A 12,181-nucleotide genomic window follows, 5' to 3' on the forward strand; every position below is an offset into this window, starting at 1 on the left:
GAACTGTATGACTTTCCATGCAATAACAATGGTGAATGGAGCTTCAAAAAGGATGGGGAAGCATCATAAAAGTATCGAGCAAAAAGTTTATATGACTTGTGACCCTTTTGCGTTTTCACATATACACTGAAAAATACAATGCGTATGAAGTGTCAGCATTTAAATGTATGCTTCAGAAACACTTTCATTGATATTAAGTACGGACTTAGAGAAAACAAAGCATGTTAACATAAAAATATTAATGTAAATGTAATGTAAATGTAATTTAAAGGCTCAAACCCAGTCAAGAACACAGAATGATATGAGAAAATAAAAGAGATGAAATGCAGGCTGTACAGATGGAGGAGCTGACGGGAGGAGTGATCTGGCCAGCCTTTAGTATTTATAAATAAATCACTCAAATTCCCACCAACACGTCTGATCACGACCAGATCTGACTGTCAACACCTCTCCATGTTGTCTGTTACACACACATATGGCCTGACAATCTGCCACTGCAAACATGAGCGTGTGTTTCTGCATGTCTCGGACTACTGTCAACTTCCAGTCTGTAAACACAGCCAACACACCATGACAGAGAGAGAGAGAGAGAGAGAGAGACAGACAGGACAATAAAATAACAGACTAATAGATTTATATCGATAAACAGACAGGTAGAGAGAAAGACTAACCAAGCAGTAAACCGTTAGATAAAATTACAGACTGATATAAATACAGACTGTAGTATACACATAATAACAGACCGATATAACTACAGACCAAAGGACAGATCAAAACAGATTGAATGACATACAAAATAAGACACCGATACACCGAACTACAGGCTGAACAAGAGATAGAATGTCAGGCCAATAGAACTACAGACCGTACAATAGAAAAAAAAAAGTCCAGATCTATAGATAGATAATTCCAACCCCAAAAAAGTATAAAACAGACTAAAGGCCAGATCTATAGAATGACAGACTGAAAGGCAGACCAAACAACAGATAGAATAACAGACCAAAAGAACTACAGACCGAACAACAGATAGAATAACAGACCAAAAGAACTACAGACCGAACAACAGATAGAATAACAGACGAAAGAACTACAGACGAACAACAGATAGAATGACAGGCCGAAAGAACTACAGACGAACAACAGATAGAAAAACAGACGAAAGAACTACAGACGAACAACAGATAGAATGACAGGCCGAAAGAACTACAGACGAACAACAGATAGAAAAACAGACGAAAGAACTACAGACGAACAACAGATAGAATGACAGGCCGAAAGAACTACAGACAAACAACAGATAGAATAACAGACCGAAAGAACTACAGATGAACAACAGATAGAATTACCGACCGAAAGAACTACAGACGAACAACAGATAGAATAACAGACCGAAAGAACTACAGACGAACAACAGATAGAATAACAGACCGAAAGAACTACAGACTAAACAACAGACATAATAACAGACTCAGAATTAGACGGAACAATAGATAGAAAAAGAAAAGAAGTGAAAGAAAGTGAAGTGACATTCAGCCAAGTATGGTGACCCATACTCAGAATTTGTGCTCTGCATTTAACCCATCCGAAATGCACACACACAGAGCAGTGAACACACACACACACACTGTGAGCACACACCCGGAGCAGTGGGCAGCCATTTATGCTGCGGCGCCCGGGGAGCAGTTGGGGGTTCAATGCCTTGCTCAAGGGCACCTAAGTCGTGGTTTTGAAGGTGGAGAGAGAGCTGTTCATGCACTCCCCCACCCACAATTCCGTCCGGCCCGAGACTAGAACTCACAACCCTTCGATTGGGAGTCCAACCCTCTAACCATTAGGCCACGACTTCCCCAAATAGAATAACTATTTAGAATAAATAGAATAACTTCCCCAAATGTAGAATAACAGAATAACAGAACAACAGAACTACAGACTGAATAACAGAAAAATAGAACAACAGACCAAAAATAAATAAAACAGACTGACAGAACTTCAGACCAAACAACAGATAGAATAAGAGACTGGTAGAACTACAGACTAAACAATATACAGAATAACAGACCCATAGAATTACAGACAGTACAATAGATAAACAGAACAATAAAACTACAGACTGAACAACATACAATAACAGACAGATTGAACTACAGCCAGAAAAATAGATAGAATAACAGACCAATAGAACTACAGACCAAAAATAGATAGAACAGACTGAAATAACTACAGACCAAACAATAGATAGAATAAGAGACCGTAGAAATACAGACCAAGCAATAGATAGAATAACAGACAGACAGAACTACAGACTAAAAAATAGACAGAGTAACAGACCCATAGAATTACAGACGGTACAATAGATAAACTGAACAACATAACTGCAGACTGTACAACATACAATAACAGACAGATTGAACTACAGACAGAACAATAGATACAATAACAGACCAATATAACTACAGACCAAAAATAGATAGAACAGACTGATAGACCTACAGACTAAACAAAAGATAAAACAGACTGAATGACAGACTCACAGAAAGTCAGACTGAACAAACATACCAATCAACAAACTGATAGAACAACTGACTGAATGATAGACAGGACCGACTGAACAACAGACTGAACAACAAATAGCCTGAATGACAGAGTGAACAAACTAACGTGAATCCATATTCAGAAAAAGTTTGCCAAAGGTTTCCTGTTACATTACAGTACATAAAATTTCACTTAACATCTAAACAGAAAAAGGAGCGATGACTGAGGATGGCAAATTATTTGCAGAACTATATATAATTTAAGTTATCGTCCTTGGAGTGCACAGACCTTTAGTCCTTTCAAAATATATTTAGTACACAGCTAAAGAATGAACGAATCAACAAGCATTTGTCATTTCTGACCAATTAAAATCCCACAAAAATGCCACTATCATATCCTACAATTCTTTGCAGCGAGATTGTTTTTCCAGTAAACGTAGAAATGAGCAGTCAGGGGTTTTTACTGCCCTTGTCTTCTTTCTCCGCCATGACCTCTAAAATATGGACGTCCGAGATCATATCACGAAAGCAATACCTGTGCCAGTAGCCTTCACACAAATTGATTCCGGCCGCCAGACGTCCAGTGTGCTTCCTGCACACTTCCCTGTCAGCACTGTATGCAGACACACAAATATGATCTGTATCTTTATGAGCTTTCCTTGGGCACATGCCATTTGGCACCTACATGTGATTAACGGCCCGTTGGAGTCACTCAGTGAGTGTGTTAACATGCTAGTCAGTAGCAGTAACTCTAAGATGCATGCGTTTTTGGTAGATTATTCATGCCCAATCAGCACGTTTCAGCTGAAAGGTTTGAAAATTATCTGTTGCAATCAAGGTTGTATCATTTCTAAACTGAAAAACTACTTCCTTAACGTGATTCACATGTACACTTCACTGACATTACTTCTGATCTTGTGAATTAGTCATTCACATATTTAGAATAATATGCAATAAATAAGAACCATTATGCATATATGCATTTGGAACCATCATGCATGCATTTCAACTAATTTGAGCCATCCTGTACCCATGCACTGGGACCAGTATTACCAATCTTCCATGCATGCACACATATACATTTTCATGCATCCACACATTCAGACTAATATAAACAGTCATTCATAAATAAATAAAGGACCAATATTACCTATTTTGTATGCAAGCATTTTGGCTAATCTTGCCTGATTTGTACGCATGCATGCATTTGGACAAACAAACACTCATGCATGCATGCATGCATTTTTATTATTATGAACTATCATGCAAGCATGCATTTAGACTTATGAACAGCCGTGCATTCATGCATTCAGACTAAAATAAACAGAAAGACATCCATGCATATGGACTTGTTATACCCATGCATGCAAGCTATTTGGACTAATGTGTGCTGCAAAATATTGTGACAGATCTCTTACAACTAATTTTGATGTAGAAAATTGCAACAAAAAAAAAGTGAGGTAAAAGCTAACTACGTTGTTTTTAAGTCCTTTTTCCGAACTACATGACATTCAAAAACAATTTAGCATTTGCAATGTGCCATATTTCCAAATTAAACAAGTTATTCATTATGAAGCCAAAATACTATTTTGTAATAACATGAACGGATGAATCACTCACATTAAGACCAGGAGTATGTTTTAAGAAGTTCATTAATACACTAATAAAGCCTGGTTTGTAATGAAAGTGCTTGAACATGCTGTGTGGTAGAACCCAGCCTTACAATTTTAATTAAACACTCAAAAGTATGCACTTCCATCACCACTGAAGCACATACTTTCACTGTGTAGCAGAAGTATGTGTTTTGGGATGCAGCCATGTTTGGATTGCCTTGACCTCAGTCCTCACAGCTCGCCTCTCACGGTTTCCTCAGACACCAGTGTTTGATTTAGAGCTAAACAACCATCCAGATCTCCTAAGACAGTGACAGGACCACACACACGTCTGAGACAAGAACAGCCTGTACACTTCCCTCCCTAAAAACTGACACTTACTGTCACAAAACTGTGTAGAGGCGAGTGGCGTGCGCTGCGATGACAGTTATCTTCCCCGCTACACCCACGCCATTCCCTGCGCATCACTCCAAACACGCTCTCGCTCTCTCTCTCTCTCTCTCTCTCTGACAAATGAAAGTGGAGTAGATTTAGCGGTGTACAGCAGCTCAAGGGGTTTAATCTCCTGTGACTGCTATAATGTACCTTTCTTTTGCATCCTGCTTTACTCTCCAAATTCTGAAGGGCTGTTTCAGCATCAACAACATCTCACAGGAGTACATCAGCGGTTTAGTCAAAGCCCAAACGTTACAACACGACAAAGCTCCATCTGTGGTTGTGTTCACAGAGAAATCGCTGACATACAACCGCTGAGGGAACTACTACACATCCATCAGATATACTCTACTTACTGCTTTACTAGGAAACATCCATCTGGAAACACAAGAAAACCTATTTAAGGGGGGATATCAGTCAGGTCATATGTCAGATAACATTTCACCCCCCCCCTCCCAAAAAAAAAATAAATAAATAAATAAATAAACAAAATAATGAAAATAATAAAAAAAAATGTGTAGAAATGCTGTATAATTAAACTTTTTTTTCTTTTCATTAAAATAAATAAACACACAAAGAAATAAAAGAAAATAAATATAAAATAATAATAAACTATTTTGTATAAATTCTGGAATTTAAATAACATTTTCCCATTAAAATACAGAAAATTATAAAAAAGAATAAATTGTGTCTATAAATTATGTATAATTTAAACTTTTTTTCTAGTATAGTAATGAGAATGATATTTTCTGCATTAAAACCAAAATACATTTCAAAATAATTGTTATTGTCTTTTTTTTTTTTTTGTATTTGAATTATATCTCAAAATATAATAAGCCAGTTATTTTGATTAAGGATTCAGGAGTTTCACCTTTAAATAACTAAAGAATTATAAAGAAACAAAATCACATTTAATAAGAATTTCCTTGAACTAAAAGCAGGGAAATTATTTTAACACTCTCTTACGGACTTAGAAACTGAGCAAGCCGACAGAAAAAACACACGTCTATCCTGAAGTTCAGCTGCAGGACAAGTTTTAGTTTGTTCAATCACACTCACATGAGCAACAGTAGTGATCAGAGACATGAGCATCAGTTCTGCGAATCACAAACTCATTATATGAGTCAGATAGAAGAGCCCCATTACATGTCTGAAACAACAAGAGCAAACTAATGAACAGCAGTAAGTGTGAATAAATGCATGATGTCCAGAGAGAGAGAGAGAGAGCTCGGAAGAGTACAACTAATGACCACAACACACACACACACACACACACTCCTCCGCTGCTCTCACAAACCTCACCATCACTCATTCTCTTTCCATTCAAAGCTCTTTACTGGCACAGTTAGCACACTATAATGCCAAAGTATTACAAAGAGTGACTAGAAACACAATGCAGAACAGAACCGTACAGAAACTCTAGCGGTTCATCTCTACAGAAAGATGTGAAAATACTCACAGACGCACAGGATCCTGAGCGATCAGCACATGCTCCACACCACAACACACACGACTCCAGCTACGATCCGCCGGATACACTGGAGAAACACCAGCGTGAGTGATGGAGCGAGAGAGAGAGAGAGAGAGAGAGAGAGAATGGGAGGAGAATCACACACACACACACACACTCCTCTGACAGCAGCTCTGATCCTCACACACTCCGCAGGGTTCACATCAAGTAATGTCTGCACATACAGCTATGTGCATGACGGGGGTTATATTATTTTCATTTTTTATGATGACAAAACAAATACCGAAAATGTGGTTTTATGAACATATTTATAGATCTAAAATTTATAAATATAAATCTGAGAGGTGTGACTGAGATTTCTGTAAAAAAAAAAAAAAAAAACAACAAAAAAAAAACTTTAAATTATAATTTTTAAATATGAATATAAAAAGTTATCCTATAATAATAATAATAATAATAATAATAAAATACATACACATATACACACACACAAATTCATTTGAAACATTATGTCCAAAAGATTATAGGTATAACTCAGGTTGAGTTATAAAAATCCTAAATATAGGTAGAAATCCAGAAAAATTGTATGAAAATCCAAAATATAGTTAAAAATCTATGCATAGCCATAAATCTATAAAGAATAGCAAAAATAATACTATATAGCATAATCGATAAATCCTGAAAAAAAAGTTCTACAAATTCTTAGAATTTCAATATTCAATATTCAAATATTCAATATTCATGTATTATTCATATTTATATAACAGTTTCCCCTCTAGTATTCAGTCAGTTACACGAGTTTGTGTCTTTGCTTTAATCATGTCCTCCAGCAAACCCTCCTCCTCTCTACAATAGATGAAGTAACAATTACATGAGCAATTAGCTGATGATGTGTTTAATCGTGTGAAGTACATTCACAGACGAGAGCGACAGTCACAGACTGCTGAATGCAATCATGCACACATCTCTCTGAACACTCCCTGAAGACTTCTGACTATCAGCATCAAGTCAAACCAACCGGCAGGTCATTCTGGTTCACAACCGGACAAGACCTTCTGACTGACATGCAGTGACCAATCCCAGCGTTTGCTGCAGCATGCATGCATTACATTGATCAAGTGTTTACACATTGTTACTGTATAGTACGGATATGTGTCAGCCGCCTGGGACTCTCCTTCACACTGAGCAGATTGAAGACCAAACACCTGTGTGCGCGCACACACACACACACACACACACTCATCCCTAGTGTAACTCATTAGCAGTCTGGCACAGTGAAATCACAGGAGCCAAATAAATGGAGGGGAAGTTGTGAACGGCTCCGACGTTCAGTGTTTACATGTGAAATCCCTCAGGAGAATCGCGACTCAGTGTCATCCCGAGAACGTTTCTACAGAAAACACACGCTGATCTGAAACGAGTACGAAACACAGCTCCATCATGACCAGAAAACCATTAGAGGATGAAGAATGCTACCAGCACTATGAGGAAATGACAACACCACCATATTCAAATCTATATATAGTTTGCTTTTGGTTTCATACTTCACTCAGAAACTGCTGGAAAGTTTAACAAATAACTAAAGATATGGCAAAAACATTCTGAAGTAGAAAGATTGAACTACTGGTAACACCAATAATCTGTTAAGACACTTTACATGTTTTCTTTCACATAAAACAAAAGTTTGTAAGTTTTTTAAGAAGGATAAAGCCTGAAAAGACAATCTCTCAAACTTTCTAGACAAACTCACACCTTGAACTGATGCAGGTTTCTGCATTTGTAGTTTTAACGCCACGATCTGAGCTTTACTATGTTTCATCAGAGTGACTGCCAGAAGAAGAGTTTGTTCTGCTGTATCTGGAAGTGAGAAGCAAACTTTACATCTACAACCTTTCTGTGACCTTTCCAGATGCCCGGGATTATTGGATAACGGTTTTAAATATACATTACACTCAAGTTCCAGAAGGAGGTTTTCACAGCAACATTTCTGGTTCCCCAAAGAACCTGACAGTTAACAGTTCTTAAAAGAACCATTTATTTGGTTCTTAGTGTGAAAAAAAAAAATTTCACCCTTTTTCCACTACAAAGAATTCAAAGCAGAACTGAAAGGTTCTATTGATGTTCCCTGGAAGGATCTTTATACCTTTATTTTAATATGTAGGTGTGCAAAGATAATTCTGTGTGTTAAATCTGCATACAAACCTTTCATGAACAAATCATGTTTTGTACTAAAATTGATTTTAAATGTATGAGAAAATATATAGGAACAACTGAAACCACATGAAAAAAACATACTTTGGATTACTTTATATACATCATTTCATCTTTAATACACTATATACTAGATGATTAGCTAAACGAGATGCACATGTGCCAAATTGGACTATTATCTGATCGTGCTCCTCCCGAACTTTGTTAATAAAACCACATTCTTCGAAACAAACAACAGAAGACAGAAACTCCTACAGGTTTGGAACAACTTCCAAGTTTCATTTTGGGGTAAACTATCCCCTTTAAGCGACTGAAATACTGCAGTCGGTGCTGAATATGGTTCATTATTGCTCTTTGTCTTCGTTTTTCTTCTTTTGAGAGCCGTTCTAATTATGTGTAGCTTGAAACGGAGGGAATTTCTGCATTTCTATAGATGTTTTGCCCTCAGGTCTCCACTCCAATCACGTGACTGGAAACCATGAATTATTAGTGAAGGAGACCCAATTTCTGGCCAAGCACAACTGAGCATAAACTAATCATGTTCACAACAGACGTTTCGTGACTTGAGAAACTAGTTTAAAAGTAGCTTTCCCACCACAGAGCACTTTAAAGACGTGATGACCGAGCGAGTGAAAGCTCTCTCGGAAACATCTGCTCACGGTTTAATGTGCCGCTAATCAGGACAAGAGTCCGATCAGTCCACATCAGATCCCACACTGAGGAAGCGTCCATCTTTCCCCTCCGCACACCCATCTACTGCGGTGGCGGCGTCTTCCAGCAAATGAAATAACGAGGGGTTTCCATAGTGATGGCAGAGGAGCGGGAATCTGACTCGTGTGAAGGATGAAGCCTGTTCTCCAGGGGTCCCCGGGGAGCCCACGGCTCTACATCTTTCTCTTTCATACACTCTCCCTTCTCCTCTCTCTCTCTCTGTTGCTGGAGCAGCATGTACTTTAGTGTGTCAGGGGTACGTCTGTGCGTTCAAAGCGTCAACTCAAACTCAGAAGCGTTCGCCATCATTACTGTATCGCAGAAACCGCGAGCAAAGGCTTGGCGTGACTGCCGTCTCTTTGAATGGGTTTCTCTCTCCTGACCTCCCAGTCTGGTTTAATCGCTCCCCATCTATTTTTTATTTCACCTATATTTGTCTTTCACAAAGGCAAACGTACCTGTGAAACCTCAATGGGACTGAGAGAAAGAAAACAGGTAAAGAGCGAGCGACCAGATGGTCAGACCTTGGCCGTTCACCTGGACGAGGAAGAAACACAGTGTTGCTTGAAGGTCACTGGTCAGATAGACGGCTCACAACAGAGGTTTTACTTGCTTGTTTTGAACACACACACACACACACACACACACACACACACACACAATAGAGAAAAGAAAAAGTCCTCTCTGGTCCACCCAGACCATTTACTGCATCTAAACTGTGAAAGATATTTTAAAGATCTCCCACATCTCTCCTACATCATACAGGAGATCTCAAACAGAACTCAACATTTCTCAAATTTTCTGAGCTGCTCCACTTTCATTTCACAGCATTAAACTTTCATTGGATGACTTATTTAAATCCGAATAAGACATTGTAAGAGAAATATCAAAGTCAAAGTTGTCATTTCAATAAAACACAACAATTCATAAAAAAGGGATTTTTGTCCGATTTACCTGTAAAAAAAAATGTAAAATAAAACATGATTTGCTTGGGAATCAACCTGCATATGATAATTAATCAACTGTATATTTTGTTTTAAACTTGTTCATCCTTATGCTGCCTTCACGTGCTAATGGAATTTTCATAAATACGAATTTCCCAATTCCTAGTAAATTCCTTATCCTAAACTTACTTCTGGGAAATTCGGAGATTGGGAAATAGAACATTTCTGATAGCATGTGAAGGCAGCAATAAAATAAAATAAAATAAAAAATCTGCCAAAAACAAAAAAAGTTCAAAATATTCCAAAATATATAATGGCATTATAGTGATAACACAAAACCAAGCCTTAGTACATAACACACCTCAGCTACTCTGAGTTACACTGGCTCTGATTGGCAGCACTGTAGCATGTCTGTACACATGTACTCAACGCAGGCTTCATCATCTCTCTTCTACTCTCTAAAACTAACTACTTCAACTGTTTGCACTAAACATCACAGCACATTAACTGCTCTCTATAAAACAGGCCAGTACTATACTTCCATGCAATTATTGCATCTGCATTCTTTTTATGTATACTATATTCCTTGTGTATATTTTATGTATATAGTGCATACTGTGAATATTGTGTAAAAGTGCATATTGTTATTTATGTGAAGTGTATAAATCTAATCTATACTGCTATGTTACATAGACTTGCACTTAAGAATTTGACCACCGGTGCATTAGTGTACACTATATGTGTGACGATAAAAATGCTCGATTTAATTATAGCTGCTTATATAGTCGGTCTATCTCGTCTTTATCTTGTTTCAAGGTTTCTGAGATTTGTGCAAGAAAACAAAACACAAAGATTAATTAAAAAACTCATTAAGGAGTGGTTTTAGTCTGTGTTTAATCCCTTTACTGCGGGGATGTTTCCAAGGCATTAGACACAACAGAGCAGACACTTTATCTGAACACATAAGTGTTTTTACATAACCATATATTTTCAGTTAACACAAACACCTCAGTCGTTTTGGATTCGTTTCTATCTCCCCGCCGCTCTCTGCTGTGTTTCCTGTCACAGATTGCCACAGGTGACCAGTTCATTGATCGCGACACACACACACACCGTACAGGAAACAGCTGGCAGACCCGCAGAGAGACAGAGAAACAGATATATAGATGCAAATGCAGGGAGATATTTAGCACGCTAGTCCTGTGACGGAGCATGAAACAGAAGAGTGATGAACAAATGAAGTGAGCAGAGACGGGTTTCAGCAGACACACAACAGTCAGACAAACGTTACTCCATCCATTGACCTGAAAACACAGACGGAGTCATTCTGAATAATTGACGACCATTAGAGCATCCAACTCATATTTCATTAGTTTCAGCACTCTCACGCACTCCGTCGCTGATTGTTCACATTACCACAATGGCGTCACAAACACAGTGACGTCTGCCTGTTCAAATCTTGCACATGATTAGAGAAATAGACAATTTTCTTGCTTGTTTCTTCTTCATCAGATTTGGAGAAATTTCATATTTAATTTGCAGAGAATGGGTGCTGTCAAAATCTAAACGGACGATAAAAACATCACAAAGATACACAAGTGATCCACTCCACTCCAAGTCCAGCAATTAACGTCTTGAGAAGGATTAAAGTAGACATCAAATCAATCAAGATGTTTTAACTTCAGACTGTTGTTTCTGGCTAACATAAGAGTGCTTTATCTATAATACTGCTTTCTCCAGTGAATAACTCAACTCGTCTGAATCAGGGGAGAAATCTGCTCAGATCAAGCACCATTTACAAGTCCAAAACTGTTTTGAACAAACATGTGAGTGGATTTTGATGTGAGAGACAACAGTGGAGGTAAGGAAGTGTTATTATGGATTAAGGACTGGTATTTTTGCCAGAATCAAGGGTTTGAAGTTAAAAACATCTTAATGGATACGTTTCTTATAAACACACAGCATTTCTCCTCACAAGACATTAAATGATGGACTGGAGTGTGTGGGTTACTTGTGGATTAATGTGAAGCTGTTTGAACTCTCATTCTGACGGCACCCATTCACTGCAGAGGATCCATTGATGAGCAAGAGATGTAAAATTTGATAAAATCTGTTGGTCTACTTCTATAAAGGATTAAATGAAGCACACATGGGACAAAGTTAAGTGTTTTGCATCAAAAACCCCTCAGATCGCAGCAGCTCCCAGCATGTGCACTTAAGAGACTGCAGAAACTGTTTCTAGTCACAAACACTATGATCACTTGT

The 12,181-nt window shown here is 37.9% G+C and overlaps 1 protein-coding gene across 6 annotated transcripts in view; it reads right to left on the reverse strand.

Annotated features, from left to right (window-relative positions):
• rbfox3b (RNA binding fox-1 homolog 3b) overlaps positions 1 to 12,181 on the reverse strand; it is a 219,293-nt gene that overhangs the window by 135,287 nt on the left and 71,825 nt on the right. For 2 of the 6 annotated variants that reach the window (XM_026240302.1, XM_026240297.1), the window contains exon 1: positions 6,039 to 6,164. The exons of 1 other annotated variant lie outside the window; for it this stretch is intronic. The gene's annotated coding sequence lies outside the window, so the exon portion shown is untranslated. Of the gene's footprint in view, positions 1 to 5,638; positions 5,730 to 6,038; positions 6,165 to 12,181 lie in introns of those variants that run through there. 3 more of the 6 variants (XM_026240299.1, XM_026240301.1, XM_026240304.1) reach the window with 3 other exon arrangements.

The sequence above is a fragment of the Carassius auratus genome, linkage group LG28B (assembly GCF_003368295.1).
Source record: "Carassius auratus strain Wakin linkage group LG28B, ASM336829v1, whole genome shotgun sequence".
NCBI lineage: Eukaryota > Metazoa > Chordata > Actinopteri > Cypriniformes > Cyprinidae > Carassius > Carassius auratus.